This window comes from Ambystoma mexicanum, chromosome 3q (assembly GCF_040938575.1).
Source record: "Ambystoma mexicanum isolate Mex_15411 chromosome 3q, UKY_AmexF1_1, whole genome shotgun sequence".
Taxonomy (NCBI): domain Eukaryota; kingdom Metazoa; phylum Chordata; class Amphibia; order Caudata; family Ambystomatidae; genus Ambystoma; species Ambystoma mexicanum.
The window spans coordinates 855,274,432-855,294,469 of record NC_090926.1 but is presented as its reverse complement, the minus strand read 5'-3'; the positions used below and the strand labels follow the sequence as shown (position 1 = coordinate 855,294,469).

The 20,038-nt window shown below is 46.8% G+C and overlaps 1 protein-coding gene across 2 annotated transcripts in view; it reads left to right on the top strand.

Annotated features, from left to right (window-relative positions):
• COIL (coilin) overlaps positions 1–20,038 on the top strand; it is a 205,017-nt gene that overhangs the window by 131,210 nt on the left and 53,769 nt on the right. The window lies entirely within an intron of this gene.

Genomic DNA, 20,038 nt, shown 5'->3' with positions numbered 1-20,038 from the left:
AGGGCTTAGACTGCCTCTTAGGTGTATTCTTGATGTGGATCTGGGTCTAAAGATTACTTGCACTGCCCGTTTTCCTCCCCATCTAGGTGGACTACATATTTCGTGCTTCTTAATCCATTAGACCCCTCTGGTCTTGTATATATATTGTGTTGATTGTGATGTGTTGGTTTTCTTCAGTATTATTGTGACTCTTTGGTATGGTCTGTTACAAAGGCCTTGTAATAAATGTGTCTATATTTTTTAATATAACACCTGTCTGGAGTAATTTGTAAGTGTCCTTATTTTGTGTGCTCATTGAGGTCTTTCAGTCACCCTCACCCCTCTTCAGACTTGATCTTGACCGCCTGCCATAGCTACCCTGATTGGTCTGGCTTGTCCAGAGGTTACCCTGTTCCAAGAAACTAGGTTCGCCTTCTGAACCTCTGCTCCTCCAGGTCAGAGTTCAGAAATCCATTTTAACAAATTATGCAATCACTGATAAGGAACTTCTAGCAATTAAGGCAGCGTTCAAAGCCTGGAGACATTATCTTCTTGGAGCTAGACCCACAGTCACCTTCGTCACGGATCATTGCCATCTACAATATCGGAAGACCGCTAAAGTGCAATCATCACACCAACTCCGCTGGGCTCTCTTCTTTGCGGAATACGACTTCGTCATCACCTATAGGCCCGGAGTACGCAATGGAAAAGTGGACCCCCTGTCTCGCATGAGTGAATGAGAAGAGGCATTCACTACACAGACCCCGTGGCCATCATCCCTGAAGGACGAATCCAAGGCATGATTGCCGCAACCACCACTCTAGACAACTTAAAATCTGACCTGCAACACTTGATGAGTCCACCAGCGCAACAGGAATGGCTAGGGAAGGGAGACCGGTATACGATTATGGACAACCTACCATACTACCAAGGACGATTGTACATCCCGGATAAGAAATTACAGAAATCAAATAATCGCAAACTATCACAATTCATTAGTAGAAGGGCATCCGGGAATAGCCAAACCCAAGCTGAAATAAAGAAAAACTGCTGGTGGCCAACATGGCGAAAGGCCATTGTCCAGGTCATCGCAACCTGTGGCACCTGTGCACAACACAAGTCCCAAAAACAAAGTCCTGCAGGTCTGCTACGTCCTTTAGAAGTACCCCCAGCTCCTTGGCATAAGCTATTAATGGATTTTATTACAGACCTTACCTCCTGTAAAGGCTACAATACCATCGTAGTCGTAGATCTGTTTTCCAAAATGGCCCACTTTATTCCTCTGAAAGGTCTCCCAATTGCTTCTACTCTGGCCACTGTGTTTTTGGAACAGATCTTCCGGCTACACGGGTTCCCATCAATATTGATATTGGACCGAGGATCTCAGTTTGTCTCTGCATTCTGGAAAAGGTGTTGTAAAATTGCCAAAATCGACCTCTGGTTATCTACAAGCCATCACCCCCAAACCGACGGCCAGACCGAACGCACTAACCAGACCCTCGAGCAATACATAAGGTGTATGCTGCAACAAACGAAGGATACCTGGAAGGGCATACTTTGGTTAGCAGAATACGCATATAATAACTCCATTCACACCAGTACCGGGACAAAGCCCATTCTAGATAGTGTACGGTCGACAGCCACGGACAATCCTTTTCGACCCACTCGAATCATTAGAAATTCCCCCTGCAACGACTTTACACAAAACCATCACCCAGGTTTTTAAGGAAGCCGTAGAGCATTTTGCCAGAGCCAAAGAAAAACGGAAGCAGTTTGCGGCTCGATACCGAAGGGAAGTGTCCAACTACCAAGTCGCAGACGAGGTTTGGTTAGCATTCAAAAACATCCCCCTGAAAGGACCACGTGCGTTCCGTCCCAGATATGTGGGACCCTACACGATCAAGGTTGTGATCAACCCTGCAGTCATGAAATTAGAATTACCGGCCCACATGCGGATCTACCAGGTGTTTCATGTCTCCCTCCTAAAACCATTGAGACCAGGTATGCGGATCGATACTCCACCGGATCCCAGAATAGTTGAAGGAGAACCAGAATATGAAGTTAAAAAGGATCCTGGACTCTAGGATCGTCCAGTCCAAGTTATACTACCTTATAGACTGGAAAGGTTATGGACCCCAAGATCGGACCTGGAAACCCAGTGAGCATGTCAACGCTCCACGATTAATCATGCAGTTCCACTGCAATAACCCCACTAAACCAGGGCCGATGGGGGAGTGGGGGAAACCACCCATGAGAGGGGTGCTGTCATGGCCACAGGCCCCAGAACACAAAAACCACACCATCTAGTGATGGGGTCAATGGGTCACTTGACTCCCTTATGTCCCTTTGGGACCCATAAACACAGGGGCCCTGGCTGGACTCGGTCCTGGCACCTTTGGCGCCAGGCTCATATAGAGGTGTGCGCAGGAACACTTTATTTCAGTGCAGGAGTGCTTTTATTTTACAAAACTTTCCAGGAGCTGAAAGCCTTTATTCCAGAGAACATCCTCATGTGCTGACTCATTAGGTGTGGCAGGAAGACTGAACCTGGTGGGCGTGGCTTCAGAAGTTCAGCTATATAAGCTGTTCCATCCTCCAACGTGATGCTCACCGCCGCTTGGACCAGTTTACTTACCTTTGAAACAAGGCGTTCTCCTGCATACTCACCTGCAGGAAACCAGTGCTTAATCTGCAGACTCATCTCCTGACATCCAGTGATCTTGATCCCGACGCCGCAGCATCGCACTCCGCATCCACGAACTCGGACCCTGTGAAGAAGAAGAAAGACAAGGTTAGAACATCCGTCCTAAGGCTGTGCTGCATTTGAACCCAGCGCGCCCCCTAGCCCCTAGTTAACAACTTACCAGCTACTGTACCGCTGCAGCTTCGTTCCTCATTCCCTCCGGCTGCCGCCTCGAGCTCCGCTGCCTGTGCCCGCCCGGCAACATCATCTGCAAGGGAACAAAGCAAAAGAGAAAACATCAAAAGTGGAACGGACAGCAATACAAGACAACAAACTTTACAATAAAAACAGTCGAAAGATAAAGGCAAACTGGAACACTTACCTGAAGTATAGTGGCTTAGTCGCAGCAGGACTGGACTACCACGTGCAAAGGACCAGTGAAGGAACTTGATCCAGATCATACAAGGCTCCTGCCAGTAGCAACAGGACGGACTGCTCGCCAAAACTAATAACAGGTGAGCTTTCCAGGGACTGCGCATCCCACGGGTACCATGGTTTGGGAGAAGGGGTCTGGAAGGGTATCGGGCGCACAAGCTGGCATACTCGTGCCCCCTATTCTCCACACAGGAGCAGTCCCGAGCAGCATCACCTATAACAACCAGTCACCACATAAGCGCAGTGGTTGAAGTCGGACCTGAGCGACCTCCCTCCCGAGAGGGCTGCAACCATGCCCCAAAGCCTCCACAGCGACCAGGTGAGCTTAACACCACTCTATTTTATCAGGGTTTGCTAAGACATGCTAGCCCAAGTCGTGAATCACCCAACGGCTGCGCTGAGTATGTCGATCTTGCAGTACAATTATATCACAGATTGCAGGACCGGAGAGCCGATTGGGCATGGGCAGAAGGGAGAACAACTTATCTACGTCCCAGGGAGAATCAACCCCGTCAACCTGAGAACCATTCAGAGCCTATGCAGATTTCTTGCGTGAATGTCCTGTGAAACCTCTCCGGAAAACTGTGGGTGCTTTGGAAAAAGAAGGCCCCGATCTTGACCCGGAAAACTCCAACGCCCGCCAAGCGTAGGGGTCAGTTTGTCGAGCGAGGAGAAGGAACCACAGACCTCACACTTCGCCATGCCAGTAATCCTGATTTACCAACAGCTGTCTAGGATGAAAGCTTTAGAGGTCTTCATAGACAGCGGAGCAGTGGGAAATTACATTGATCAAGATCTGGCAGTGCGGATTGGTCTTCCCATTTGTCAAAGGCTGCAACGGAGAATGTCACAACCGTCGACTGTACTCTATTGTCTTCTGGACCGGTGACTCACACCACCGATGTAACACTCCTTTGCCAGAATGACCATAAGGAAGTCCTCACCTTCAACTTAATAAATCCGCCACAGTTTCAGCTGATTCTGGGGATGCCTTGGTTGGAGGCTCACAATCCACATATCGACTGGTGCTCCAGAGTGCTGACCTTCTCCAAGGAATGCACCCAATCCTGCTACACGGGTGAACCACGCTCTTTAATGGAAGCTGTCTAAGCAGTCCAAAAGAGGGTCAACGTTGGGATTGATGGGTGTATTGCCCTCTGCTTATCTTGCCTACCAGGATGTTTTTCAAAAGGAAAAGGCAGAAACACTGCCTCCGCACAGGGCATCTGACTGTCGTATTGATCTCGTCCCTGATGCCCAGGTCCTTTGCAGCCGCCTTTATGCCTTAATAGAGCAGGAAAACCAGCACCTGAAGAAGTACCTCGACCAATATTTAGTGGACGGCTTCATCCAGCCATCTAAATCTCCAGTGGCATCACCCCTCTTCTTCGTGCCCTAGAAGGAGGGGTACCTTAGGGCCGCCATCGATTTTATAGGTCCTTGAACCAGATAACTGTAAAAAATAGATAACCCTTACCCCTGATACCGGAACTGCTAGACCAAGTAAAGGATGCACAGATTTACACCAAGCTGGACCTCAGGGGAGCCTTTTACCTGGTACGAGTAAAACCTGGGGATGAATGGAAAACGGCATTTAGAACAAAGTACGGCCTCTACGAATACGAGGTGATGCCCTTCGGGCTCTGTAATGCTCCGGCTGCATTCCAAAGCTTCATGAATGAACTTCATTTGTGCTATCGTATACATCGACAATATCTTGGTCTATTCCGCCATGGCGCAGGAACACGTTGAACCTGTACAGGCTGTCCTGGAAAGATTACGGGAACATCGGCTATATGCCAAGCTGGAAAAATGCTCCTTCCACGTCAGTGAAGTTGCATTTTTGGGGTTTATTCTCACCCCTCGTGGCATTCGAATGGACAATCGCAAGGTTGACACGATACTCAACTGGCCCTTCACCAACATCCATCAAGGGGATCCAGAGCTTTCTAGGCTTCGCAAATTTTTACCGCCGTTTTATCCCTGGTTTCTCGCAGATAGTACATCCATTCACAACCTTACTGTGGAAGAACCAACGTTTTGTTTGGTCCAGTGAAGCTGAGAAAGCCTTTCAAGATCTGAAACATCTGTTTACCTCGGCGCCAATCCTACAGCATCCGAAACCCAACCTCCCATGCATAGTTGAAACCGACGCTTCCAATATTGCCATGGTAGCTGCTATCACAGAAAAATCCTGAAACCGGGCACTTGCATCCCGTTGCATTCTGGTTGAAGAAACGCTTCCCCGGCTGAGAGAAACTACGTCATCATGGACAAAGATCTTCTCACAATCAAGTCGGCCTTCAAAAAGTGGAGGCATTATCTCCTAGGGGCCAGACATACGGTCACAGTAATCATAGACCATTGTAACCTACAATAACTAATACCTGCTAAAGCTCAGTCATCATGCCATTTACGATGGGCTCTGTTCTTTGCAGAGTGCGACTGTTATCACCTACCGACCAGGAGTATGCAATGGTAAAGCGAACACTTGATCTCGTCTCGGGGAGGGGGATGACGCATACATAGCGCCAGAACCAATCGCCATAATACCCGACAACAAACTTTTGGGTGTTACAACCACATCTCCATTGGACAAGTTAAAGACTAACATACAGAGCCAGTTGAATGCTAAGGACCTACAGACTTGGATCTCGACTGTGGTGCTATCAGAAAATACCTCCCAAAAAATGATCTTGCCTGTATTCAATTGTGCATTATATATCCTATGTAACAGGGTCAAACTAAGTGTATTCTATCAAATTACAGTGTAATTATCACCACACTGGTGATTGCTGCCCTATATTACATGTGTGTGTGATTTTCATTAAAAATAAATAAATATTGTATTGTTACACATCAGCCTGGTACATGGTCCATTGTGACCTAGGGTGTTTGTAAATGTGGGTGTGAGACAGGTTGTGTGCCAAAGTGTTTTGATTGTGCGCTGCCTCGCCGGCAGTAGCAAGGGTTCTAGACTGGAGTGTACCGTGCCTTTGAAATCCTTAACATCCCTATGGCTTCCACTCCAGTGGAAAAAGCATTGCATTCATTGGATGTCAAGAGAGCCTTGAAGTTCTACCTGAACCGAACAAAGTCGTACTGGGTATCTAGGCAATCCTTTGTGGCGTCAGCCCCTCTACCAAGGGGAAAGCCGATTTTGAAGCAAGACCTCTCACGATGGGTCTCGTCTACGATATCATTCTGCCACAAAAGAGCCAACAAGACTTTACAGTTGACTCCCAAGGCTCACTCTACAAGGTCCACAGCGTCATTGGCGGTTCTGGGCGGGCATACCGCTCAGTGACATTTGCCAAGCAGCAACCTGGGCAGTCCCGCACATATTTATCAGACACTACTGCCTGAATCAACAACATGCGGAGGACGTGCAAGTGGGGCATGCTGTGCTTCAACGCCTGTTCCAGTAAGGCAAGCCCTGCATCTTCCGGATTTTGGCTTTGCTCATGTTCCTTTTTTTCGAATAACAAAGTGTTGTTTTTCTGTTGTAACCGTAGTACGGGTCCCCTTTGCCTGTTATGCACCTCTTGGTCCTCTTACTGCTACGTAATCTATTCACAGCATGTGAATCCATGAAAGATCCAATGATGGTGAGAGGAATAGTTTCTCACCTGTAACTCCAATTCTTCAGCTTTGGTATCTCTCATGGTTTCACATGCGCCTCCGACCTCCCCCTTCAGTCAAACATCCTCTTAAGGTATCCTCCTTGTTTGGTGAGGTTAGAATCTGAAGGGAAGCCGCGGGCCGGGGCTATAAACGGGACGTCCCATGGGTGTGACCTGAAGCACCCATAAAGACGTTGGTGGGACACTCAAGAAGGTTTTCCATAGGAAAACCACTATATTAAAGTTACTGAGGTTTCCCAGCCTGACGGGAAATATTCACAGCATGTGAATCCATTGAACATACCAACACTGGAGAAATGGAGTTACAGGTAAGAAACTACTCCCTTCTGGTACCAGCCGCCTGAGGGACCGAGTCAGCAGCGTGAAACTGTGCGAATGTCAGACCGCCGGGTAAATGTACTGTTTTGTCTGTGATATTAGTGATAGGGACTCTAATGTTTTTTACTCCTTGGCCAGTAACACTGATCAGAATGCGTTGGACCATCAGATCTCCAGGCAGGTCTTCACCTTCAGGAGCCTCCATCACTAATATCCTGTACCAGTTTTGTCCTTGGATTTGCACATGGCCAGGCAGTATATCAAGTTGACCATGGTTGGCGGTGGTCACATCTCTCACTGGCCCGTCAGGTTGTTCCGCCTTCTCCCTGCTTTCTTGAGGTAGGCCTGTTGGCAAGCTGGGTGCATCTTCAAAGATTGTACACTGTGGACCTGCCATCTCTATACACATTCTGGCGAGCGTACCAAACAGGGTGGAGTTGGTGCCCATGACCAGGCTTACCTCAGGATTCTGATGACCAGGGGTACCTCCGGATTCTGGTTTATGGTGGTGCACACTAATTACAGGGTGGTCAAGGTTGTGTTTACTCCAGCCACCTCTTGATTTAAATGGATCTTCACACAGGTGTACCCCAGGTATCGGCAGGCTGCATCTCCGTCTTGCATAAAATGTAGCCCCTACAGCGATTCTAAGGGCAGATGTGACATATTTTGCCTATAGTAGGGCTCATATACAATAGCAACCTGGGAGCCACTCCCCAGTAATACTGTAGTCCTTCGCCCTTCAAGTTCATCTGGGACGATCATGGTGGGCCCAATGAGGCCAGCTGGAATGCCTTGGAGAAGACGGGCTTGCGTTTGTAGTCTGTTACATTTCGCTGGTGGCACCTTCTAGGAGTTGCACCGCTTATGGACTAGGAGATGGTCAGCTGTGGGACCCTCCAGAGTCTTGCGTCGGTACTGGGTATTGGGTACAACCTCCTGTGCGTTTCCTGACAATGCTCAGGCTGGAGTGGGTTTCGGTGCATTAAAGCGAGCAGCTACTCGGGCTTAGTCTGGGTCTTGGTCACACAGTCGAGTTGAGTGGGTGTCATCCCCACATTAATGGCAAAATCTCCACAGTGGTAGCGGGGCATAGGATTGGGGAAATATTCTCGAAGCTCTTGTGCTCTTTTAAATACTTTTTCCCGTCATCTCGAGAAAGGGATAACCGCTCTACCTCAATGTTGATTTTGCTTTTGGACTTGTACTGATCAGCAACTGGGTCTGTAGCTTCCAAACTAGCTGTTGCAGCTCCTCAATTTGCTTCTGCTGAGAGGTGGCATTGTTGGGTGCTGGGATTCTGCCTTGTACAGGGTAGCTCTGGACATTGATGTTGCAGGTTTCTTCTTCCAGTGCCCTTATCGACCTTAGTAACTCTTCATAGGATGGAGGGGTGTCCTGTTTCTAACTCTGTCTCAGTTGCAGAATGGGTATGGTGGCTTCTTTGGCCCCTAAGTATCTGCTTCAGACGACAGCAGTTCAATCGGGAAGTCTCTATTCCTCCACTATGGTGTGCCAGTTGTAGAATTTGCTCAACCCTCACCAGGTAAGAAGACCATTTCTCCCCCAGCTTCAGACAGGTGGCATGAAACCTCAATCATCTGGTCCTCTCCTGGTTTGGTAGTGCCAAACGCTCCTTCCAGTGCGCCCATCACTTACAGGGACGTTGGATGAGGACACAATGCTCGAAGGGACTGTACCGTCAGCAGTGCGGGTCCTTGCAATACTTCTATTACTCATCCCCTCTTTTCTTGATCAGACATTAGTCGTGTAGCATATGCTGGGTGAGATCGGCCCATAGTTCGTAGCCCTCTTCTCCTTTAGGCACAGGTTTTTCGCCTGAAAAGGGTCGTTGGCGGGTGTAGGTTCCATGTTCACTAATCAAAGGTGATTGGGTGTTACGCTCACCTGATATCCCCGGGGGCGTCTGGAAGGCTCTGAGATCTGGAACCCTGGATGTGTAGTTGCCCAGTGCTGAATAATGAATCTGCAATTACAGAAGGGAGGATTTGTGATAACTGTCTCTAATGGGTGACTCTCCCACCTCCCTCTGACCGATTCCCTTCCCACTGGGTTCTTTTCTCACGTTAGTTATTTGTTAGGGTGAGCTATCCGTCCTGCGTTTCTTGTGCAGGGGCACTTGACGTTTGTTGGCTAGCTGCCGAGTTGCTTCACTGGTGCAGTACGCCTTCCTTGGGGCCCGGCCTGCTGTGACCCCAAATCTGCTGGTAGGTAGGTTTGTTAATTGTAAGTCTTTGTTCTGTTTATGGTGGGAATTCGTTAATGTCTTTATCTTCTTTTCAGGTGCGAAGGTCTTGATGCTGGTGTGCCGGATGGAGAGGCACATTTCCAGGTAAGAGAAAGCGCGCAGCGCCTTTGTCTTTTAAAGCTAACCTGTATTTTCTTCTTCTTCTTCTCCTCAGAGGCCACTGTGGTGCTGCGAGTGGCTGAGAGCGCGATGATAAACGGGCCCCCAGAATCCGGTAAGGTAAGTACAGCGCTATGCGGTTGTTTAATATTGAAAGTGAACCTGAATGTCTTCTTCCTTTGCAGATGTTGCTGTGGTGCTCGGGATGGAAGCGCGGCATAGCGCAGTGGAATTCAGGTAAGACTGATGGAAATCGATGTTTTGGAAGCGCGCGCGCTCTAATATTTTTTCTTTTCTCGTTATTGCAGGTCGCGATGTTCGAGCAGCAGCTGTAGTAGCGGTTTGCCGGAAGTCCTGAAGCTAGTACTCACAGGTGAGTGATGTTTCTTCTTCGCTCGGTTTCCACAGATTGCAGCCCGGTTGAGATGCTGAGTGCTGGATGGTGTTTTCTCAGGTAAGACAGAATAATCTTGTTCTTGCAGGACTGCAAGAAGATGCTGAAGACCAGGAGCTGGACACAGTGAGCGTCACGCTGCTGGTTGCAGAATAACGCAAAGCGTGTTCTGCAGTCAGGGTGTGGTTTATATAGCCCAGGTAAAGTAGTACCAGGGAAAGTAGTTCCAGGCCTGCCAAACCCAAAACACTAGACTGCATGTCTTGGTTCTTAGAACTAGGCTGTGTGGGTGCTTCCATGTTGGATTTAAAGGCCCATGTACATACATGGGATCTAGTTTGAACAGCCCTTCCTTCCTACATATGAGCCTTGTGCCAAAGGCGTCAGGACTGGCTCCAGGAGCCCTTTTGCAGTGGTTTTACGGCCCTCTGGGTTCTTGTGCCCCCTCACAGTGGTCATGACATTGGGATTGCCATTCCATGGTTACTCTAACCGCCTCAGCCACCGTAGCAGCAATGACTATGGCATCTTTGGTGTGTGGTAGCTTCTGGGTGCAGAGGTATTCCGGCCAGGTTTCTAAGGTCCAAACGGGGCAGATAATCAGAGGCTCCCCACCTTGGACTTGAGTGGGCGAAGTTTTACCTGTAAGAGAAAATCCACCATAACATAGCATATAACATGTGGTATCTTGACCAGGTATGCACCCCACATTTTTCACTTTCCCAGTGATGGGTTCCAAAGAACCAGTCATGGCTAGTTCTTCATCTGTTGTGATATGAACGGGGACTTCACCCACTATGAAGTAGGCTTCTGGACTAAGCCCTTCGGTTTGTACCCAATGCAACACATATACCTGCACCATTTTGACTGCAATTAACCACAGATGCATTAAACCTTGCCCCTGTCTGGTAAACGGGAGGGATAACCGCTCTCCAAGTTGGGTGAATGCCCACCTCGATCTCAGCTGCGCCTCCAAGAGTGTTAAGGTGTTTCTCCCTATGATTCTTTATCAGGGGTGAGCAGCAACCTGTCGGAGACCTGAGCATGGGATACTTGCACCTTACTGCACACGTGCAAATGAAACCCCAGGGGGATGATTGAGAACCCTTATATGAGGGTCTGTGGCCGATCTCAGTTTATGGAGGCTGCCCTGAGGGGATTTGCCCTTCTCCTAGTGTGGCTCAGCCCTGATGACTGACAGCTATACCTGCGCACCTGGTTTAATAAACAGTTTTAGTCTCGGGAGGATAGCTCAGGGGCAACATGCTCACCTTGGAAGCAATACGACACGGAGCAACACAGGTTCGATCCCCGGGTCCGCGATTAGAAACCTCTGGGTATTGAGCACGTTATAAAAAATCCTATCATATCATTTGCAAGGCCTGGTAGCTTTGCTTTTCCTTATATAACTATCAGGGTAAGCGGTTTTCTTTACAACAATTGCAACTTTAAATCTGTGTCCTTGTGGGGCGTTTCCAATACATCCATGAAGCAACTCGACAATTAATTGACCTTTTAACAGATAATTAATTTCACCAATTCAGTCGCCTGGCCAAGGGGGTATTTAAAAGGGGGGGAGGGTATTACATGAATAGATAGATAACTGGCTAGGCAGTAGGAACTCATTGGTATTTGTCAAATAATCCTATAGTATCCGTTCAGTATGTGGATGGAGTGGTATATGGGAGCAAGTTCATTCACATTTGGTAATTAAATAATTAAATAGCATCAACTCTGCACTGGGTAGGAGTGCTGGCGCCCCCTCTCCTTAGTATTTCCTTAAGCCCCTCCAGCCTTACAAAATACCCTCCCCTAGTAGCTGCAGGCTACCACAAGCTGCACTACACATAATACACAGCCCAACATTTAACTAATCCTGCTAAAATGGGACCCGGGTGCTCTCGTGAAAACCGGGATGTATCGGGCCACAGTACTCCTCTCCCCTGGGTTTCTGCCCTCCGATCTCTTACTGATAATTACACTAGCTCAGAGCTGGGCCTACTGCAGCCACACTCTGGGTAAAAGCAGTAACAAGGGTCAGTGACCACTCTCTCTCTTTTGTTGGCGCCCACAAGGGCCCTACACCAACACACGCACCCATGAGAGGACACTCGGAGTGGTAATGAGGTAAGGTACTTTTTTTTTTCTTTCCCCACTTGTAGCCGTGACCAACTGTGAAACTGGGGCCACTCTCCCTAAATTTCCAGCTGACAGGACCCGCCCAGACTGGCTCGTCCAACCGGGCTAAGGTGAAATACTTGTACACTGAGCAGAGGGGCTGCTCTCTGCTAAATCTCCACGGACCTGACTTACTCAGACCAGCTCGCCTGTCTAAAACTGACGTGGGGGGTGGAATCCAGCTCACACGCTGTGCATAATTATCCGCTCCTTCCACTCACATAATCCCACTCCTACCTTTAAGCCTCTGCATGTAATGGAGAAAATAACACGCGCCAGGGCTCTGTCCCTCAACGCTGCGCCGGTACCTGCAGGGCGTACCAGCCCCTTATGTTTTTATCAGAGTTGCGCAGCTCACACACCCTCGAGCCACCACAGCACAGGGCATGCATGCCCAATGTGCTTCACCGGGGGATAGCGAGAGAGAGCTCCTTCACTCCATTCGCAGAGCTTCTTATCTTGATTAGTCCTGCACACCGGTGGCTGCTAGCGGGAGACTTGTGACAGGACCTGAGGTAGAATCACCTCAGCCATGTTCCCCTTCCCCTCTGCTGGCGGAGCGTACCATGTCCCCTGGGATCCCACATGACGAAGGCCCAACAGAAATGAAAACGGACTGCCCAAAATAATCGAATACACAGAAACCTGCAAGAAATGCAGGTTTACATAAGGAACCTATTATACTTTTAAGAATGGCATTCAGCAATGCATAGGTCGGTATTAAATACAAGACTAATGCACTGAAGCAGATCAGGGCAAGCAAAACCGAATAACTCTTATTTAGAAGGGCACAAAGCTAATCCAGATGGGTAAATCGTATGGGAAGGATTTTACTCATTCACTTTAGAAACCAACTCTATTACTTTCAGGAAGAGTGGAACACAATTCAGTGCTAGTAAAATAACTTCCATACTTTTTTTAAACGAGCAAGACACACTTAAAGGCAAGAAAACTTTTGTAACAGTTTTTATTGAACTACTTCTATTTCAGACATAGTTACAACACTAACTCTTTAACAAATAAGTGTTTTCAACACTTGTTATATTTTCAAGACAGAAACCTCATCAACGCCCTTCCCTACTCTATAGCATAAGTTTCCTCTGAGGCAGAAGAGGGACCCTAGTGGTCTAGGTGCCAGCTCTATGTGGGTCAGGATCAGTTTTAGTTGCAGGAAAGTCAGAGTTCCAGTGGATATCTTCTTCAACAAGTATTAGCTTTAGAGTTTGTTACGTGTCCAGTGACTTCACAGAAGGCTTCTGTATGCAAACCAGCGTTGGATCTGGGGGTTCGTTATGGGTAAACTCCCAAACACTCGAATCACCCACTCAGCATCACGGGATTCACACAAGACTTAAGGTAAGTATTACCCAAGCCGACACAGTACCTCAGTTTCTGGGTGGATGCCGCCAGGATGCAGCAGCACAAGATCCGGTCCTTGGGTTCTTGGTTTGGAGACTGAAGAAATGAACGAAAACTGGCAGCAGTCATTGACCGGGGAGGTTTCCAACAAAGGATTCTTATCAGCTTCTTGCAGCTCTGTGGATTAGGCACCTTTTTACAGGAGCCAGATGAAAATGAATATCCCCGCCTGGATTCTCGTCACTCTCTCTGCCCTGCACTCTGGTGAGGGCACTTCAGAGATACTAATCGTGTCTCTGGCGGTCCAGCCGCAGTCCAACATAGTTTCGGATGAAATCGGACATCGGAAGACAATGCACTGCTCTTGTGCTTGAGGTCCCCTGGTATTGACGTTTTGCAGCCCAATATGGTCACATCACGTTGAGGGGATGCTTCGTTTGGCATGTGTTCTCAAGACTAGTGGAACTCACCAGCCTCTGGGTAGAAGTTTTCGCATATGGGACCCACAGGTCACTTGGAAGAAAGGGTTACATCAGGCTCCGGTTGCACAGCAGGCTCGCAAGTGGCGTAAAAATATTACAGCTGTCATTTCTTCCTCTTCAGATCTGGTTCCATTGGTTGACTTGTCAGCAGCTTCCAGGGTCAGAGTATTTATCAGGAACTACAGCATAACTTCTGCAAACTCTCCCTGCAGTTTACAAATTTGTGGGCTCTTGCTGTCCTATTATGTCTGCCAACCCCCCAGTATGAACGGGTTCCTTTCAGGCAAGGTGGAAGACCAAGGGCTGCAGAGTTTTGGACTTCCTCGTTTCCTCCCTTCTCAAACACACTGGAGCCTCGTCAAGGAATACAAAGGATTTCTGCCAAAGACAAAACTTCAACCGGGGTCTTTCCCACCTACAACCGGGGTCTTTCCCACCTAGAACAGCAGAAGACCTAAGAGGCAACAAGCAAACACAAAATGGCAAAAACAGGAGCCCACCATTCTAGGAGAATGGTGACCCTCCTGTGCATTACCACAGCTGATTTGACAGCCTGCAAGTAATAAAAAGTCATTAAGGTAAAACCTCTGTGCCCAGACATTCAAGTAAACTTTCAATTGTAACAAAAATGTTACAATGTATACCTTTTCATATTTACCATGTATCTCCCCAGCACTCCACATAAGGTGGGATGTGCTGGCTCACTACTATAAATGTAAAGGGGATGGTAATCCCACTTTGCTTATTGGGAACAGTAGTTCACCCAAGAAGTAATGAGAAATCTACAAGGGAAGCTCAAAGGGACAACCCAGCCTAAGCCCAGGGTTATAGGGAACTATAGATCCAATCACACACTATGGCGATACTTAAAAAGGTTGCCCATAAAAAGAGTAAAAGACTAAGTGAGAGGGGGTAAAAGATTCCCACTCACCTAGGGACAAGGTATAATAATTACCAAGTCCAAGCAAAAGGTTCTGGGGTTGATAATTATGAAAATCTTACCCAACACCCTTACTTATTCTCTTTCAAGAATATGTAGGCAAACCAACATTACTTTTTTTAGAAGAGTGCAACACACTTCAAAGGCAAGTAAATAACGAAGTATACTTTTCAGAGGGGCAGTAAGCAACTCAAAAGATAAGTAATAACTTTGTAACACTAACTTATTCTGTTTCAGGAATAAATGTTACAACACTAGCCTATAGCAAGTAAGCACTTTGCAACGCTTGTTATCGTTTCTTAGAGGCCTATCCTTTCCTTGACTATTCTGGGCATGAGTGATCTCGGGGGCAGAAGGGGACCCTGGGGTTCCAGGAGCCAGCTGTAGGCAGGTCACGATAAGGCAGAACTGTAGGAAAGTCGGTTCCACAGGATTTCTCGTCAGACAAGTGAGTATCAGAATTTAGGGGAAGTGTTCAGGGACTTCGTAGAAGGCTCCCTATAGGCGTTCCAGTGTTAGCCCTGGGCATACAGTATGGGCGATCTCCCAACTACACGATTTGCCACATTAGCCACACAGGAGCAACACAAGACTTCAGGTATTACCCAAAGCCACAAAGTACCTCCAGCATTGAAGAAGAGCTAGCAGACGGATGCCTTCACGATGAAGGACCCGGTCTCTGGATTCTTGGTTGTGGTGACGAAAGACGGGACACTGGATGGGAACTTGGAGCAGCAGTTGACAGAAAAGACTCACAATAAAGGAATCTTTGGTGCTTCTTGTGGCTCTTTGATTATGGCACCCATTGCAAGGTAACAGATGAAGGATGGTTGTGGCTGATTGGATTTGCCTCCCTATCTCGGTCCAGCACTCTGGCGAGGGGACTTCAGGGAGTAGCATCATGTCTCTGTAGGTCCAGTAGGAGTACACCAAAGTTTCAGCAATATTCTTGCTTCGGAAGACGTTGCACAGAACCCGGGTATTGGTAGTTCGCAGCCCCTGAAGGTCAAAGCTTATTGTGGAATGGCTCGAAATGCAGGTCTTCTTCAGACTGATTGGTCCCAACAGTCTATGGGTCGTGTCATCTCCGGGACTCCTCTGTCGCATCAAAGAAGGGGTTAGCACAGGTAGCGGTTACACATCGGGCATCTCTGGTAGCTGGAGGTAGCTGCAGCAGTCTTCACTTCATCAGATTCTGCTCCAGTGGTCGACTTGTCTTCAGTTTCCAGATCCAGGCCAGTGGTACAGGAACCCAGACTCATCCTGTGCAAACTCTCCCTGCAATTTACAGAAAGGTGTGGGTGGCTGTCCATCTTTTGGTCTAGCTGTCCATCTTTTGGTCTAGCTGTCCAATCAGGACCAAAAAGACAAAGGAGAGCAGAGTTTCAAACTCCTCCCTCACTTCTATCTTCACAGACAATCTGGAGCCTCGGCAGGCTACACATAGGCGTCCCGCCGAAGACAAGTGCAACCGGGACCTCCCAGGAAGAAGTCACCATTCTAGCTTAATGGGGACCCTTCTGTGCATTATCACAGCTGTAATGACCCTAAGACAAGGTTGGATTTTCTAAGGTAGGCTTAGTTGAATTTAGCAAAAGTTTTAAAAGGTTTGCATGTAGGTTTCGGAGGTTTGATTATGTTATGTTACTGTTATTCCTATTCTGAAGTACCCAACTATGAATGCTGTTCTCCTATTATATTTTTGTGATTGTACTAGCAGAATGCTACAAGCCTAAATAAATACCTAGTTGTTATATAATCCAAGTATGTAATAGTTTCATTGAAGTGTATGCTCTGGGTTCTGTGTGCCTCACTACAGCCCTCCGCTCTCCTCGACTAAGCCTGCCTGCTCGTCCACAGCTATCAAAGCTTTGGCCAGTTCAGGCTAAACCGAAGGGGGGCAACTCTGTTTATCTAAGGTGGGCTTTCTAAAGTCTTGTCACAGACGGGACTTTGGCAAACCACTTTAACAGGGCTCGTAAGAGCCTACAGAATTCTCTGAAGCGTTGTCAACCAGCCCATGCTGCTACCCCAGCAGATATACCAGGGTTCTGTAACCAGACCAACTACCATGCCACATTTTCACTTTCAGATTTTTTATTCCATTTTTTAGATCTGTTATGTTGCAGGCGGGGATCTAGAATTGTTGGATACATTTTATTAAATAGACTTGTTTTTCTTGATTCCCCACTTTTCTGGTCATTTTTGCTCTGGGGCTGGTGCTTCCTATAGTGTGCAGTGTGCATTCTCATGACAAACCTTTGCTGTTTAGGAGCTTATTTGACCCCTCCCCACCAACCCCCGCAATCTCCCAGCGACACTGCTTCCCTTACGTGTGGATAGGAACCGACGCCACAGGGTCCGTTTTTAATGTATTTTTGTTGTTTGATTCTTTCTTCAACTTTATTGTACAGGAAGCGGGGGACACCGCTGGTATCGCTGTAGTTAACAAAGGTGCAAGGGACACCCCTGCAACCCCTGCTCTCCTTGCTTGCTACAATGGTACCGTATGATAGATTTGACTTTTCTTTGATTAGGCTTTTTCATACATCTGAAATTCTATTAAATCTACCATACTTTCTTTTTTTTTAAATTCAAGATTTTGTGGCAATACCAATACAATTTATGTCCTTAATCTATGAGCTTTATAGGAAGAGAATGACTTTATAGGAAGAGGATGCTATCAATGCTAATGTATTTTAACATTGATCCAGGTGATATTACTTTTGGTCGTTCCTGCTCAGATCGACTAATACCAGTTTTCTGCCCAACATAGTTTCTGACCGTGTCTGAACACCTTATTAGAATAGAGGGTCACCAAGACAGATTTTTCCCACCTGCACTTATAAATCTTCCACAAGTGACTGATTAAGATACCCAGTCCTGGTTACCTGCTACACATTATTGTTGGATCTTTGGATGTAACACAACATAATGGGCTCTGGGAATTGCCTCACCAGTCATGAAAACCCAGAGTGCTCAGTTTCCCCAGTGGCTTTTACAGGTTTGAAAACCTAATCGCCATACCTACAGGGGAAAGGGGTTCCATTATGGGAAGAACATGACTTGCAGAGAGGATTTGTTTCCATTTCCAGCAACTGGTTGTATGGTAGAGCACAGAGGTAGCATAGCACCATCTTCTCTCTGGATATCAGACCGAGAACTTCCTTCCATAGTACTTTCTTAAATATTTTTTTTTTTACTTTTCCCAGGTACTGCATCTACTCGGTCCATTTGCTCGAGTATTGCTGAGCCACTATAAGGCACCTATCTTCAAGGATTTCTTAATCCTTGAAGCACCTACACCTCTTCTTATTCATTATCCATTAAGAATCTAGCACACAGCACATACTTGGAAGAATATTAGCAAAACTGCTACTTATCTTAAAAGTGACATCAGCTATTGCCATCCCTCCTCCCCAAGACCCACCACCACTACCAGCTGGAGGATATATAAATCGAAAGAAGTATACTTCAAAAGACAATGAAGAGGACCAGAAGATGAGATAGAGAAAGCGCCTACCTCTAGCACCCAGAGAGAATCGTAGGTGTGGCAGTTCTTTACCACTGTTGGGAATGTACCAAAGGCTTATACCAAAGGCTAAAGCTACCAGAGTGAAATGCACAGAGTGCGACATTGTAATCTGTCGCGGACTACCTGGGCAGTGTTCCTACGGGGCCACCTCCATGCGCCGCCACAGCGAGTTTGTTCCTTTCTCAGGAAGTAGTTAGCTGTCTTCCTCTACCTCACCTTCTTCAACACATAATGTAACTACACAGCCTACTTATGTGGGACACAAAAATCCCACCACCTACCTTGCAAGCGATAAAAGAGGCTGTTGATCCATATCTTTCAAAGACAACAGTACTCTGTATATACTGCAACACACCACTCTGCAGGGGGGGGGAACAATTTCGAAGTGCTTTTGAATCTGTAATCTAGCAGCATGAGAAACCATGCCCCTACCTTGGAAGAAACGCACGCGCAATATCTTCCCCTGTTCATCTGCCCCTCCATATTTCTGGTTGGTGCCCCTTCCCTCATTTCCCTCCCCACATTACTCTCTGACCTCTAATGCAAAAATAAAACATTAAAAAAGGTTCCTTTTCAACCACCTTTTGAGTTCAAAAATAGAAGTAAAATATCAGCTTATAGACTCCATCTACTTTACATTTTCCAGTGAAGTATGTGTATTCAATAAGATTCTCCAACATTTCCATTAGCATTTTCTACTATGCTAATGGAAATAATGGACAATTGTATACTAGAGAAAAAGAATAAAGCACAAACAATTTTCTGTCAAATTATTCTCTCTAGTATACAATAAACACCATAATCCATTGCCTTTTATTACTATCCAGTGTCTCTGCATTCCCCTGTCTAGCCCGTGCCTTATTACAAAACCCAGATTGCACATGCACACCATCACACAAGACAGCCCTTCTACTCTTTTTTTTTTTACTGATGTTTGTAACACTCCCTCATTGCCTACTTTAAACCATTCACGCATGTATCCACCAATCACTTTAAAAAACTCTCCATATAGCGTATCAACATTAAACTTCCACCCACCATCTGCCACTTAACAATGTTCTACAAATCTTTTGTATCTGCATTTCCCATACTTGTACCAAAAAGATATCCATAGTGCTCCTATAAATGCACATATGCATTGTGCAGTGAGAGAATTCCATAAATAAAAGTTGAAGTATGGATGGACAAGTGCTCATGGGAGCCCAGGAGGAAACTGCCAAGGTGGAAGGCTTGAAACACCCTAGATTAGCTGAAAATGCTGCATGCCCCAATGAGTAAATCAGAGTAGGCATTCGTCCTTGCCGAGGGCTAGGCACATTGTCCATGCACCAAATTTATATCACTATTTCTTTTGTGCTTACATGTACACACTTTGGAAAAACAAAACAGATTTGCAAAAGCATGCTTTCAGCATGCTGATGCAGCTCGTGCAAGTTTGTTGTAATTCATTACAGCACTTCAGGCTGTAGCCGCAAGCAAAATATATTTTCCTATTCAAACCTAGGGCTTCGGCCATGCTGCATGCCTCAATCAATTGCAGGGCGGTAGAATGGGTAGATCACTGTGCTTAATCTAGTACTTTAAATGTATTACCCTGGTGCTACTGATGGGGTTCTTTTGAAGGTGTCCTTTCTTCTTCAAGTGTTAGGTTTCAAATAGGCGAGTTAGCCCCGTTCACCTTAGTGCTGGGTTATTCATTAAGTAACTATTGTCGTACTAAAGC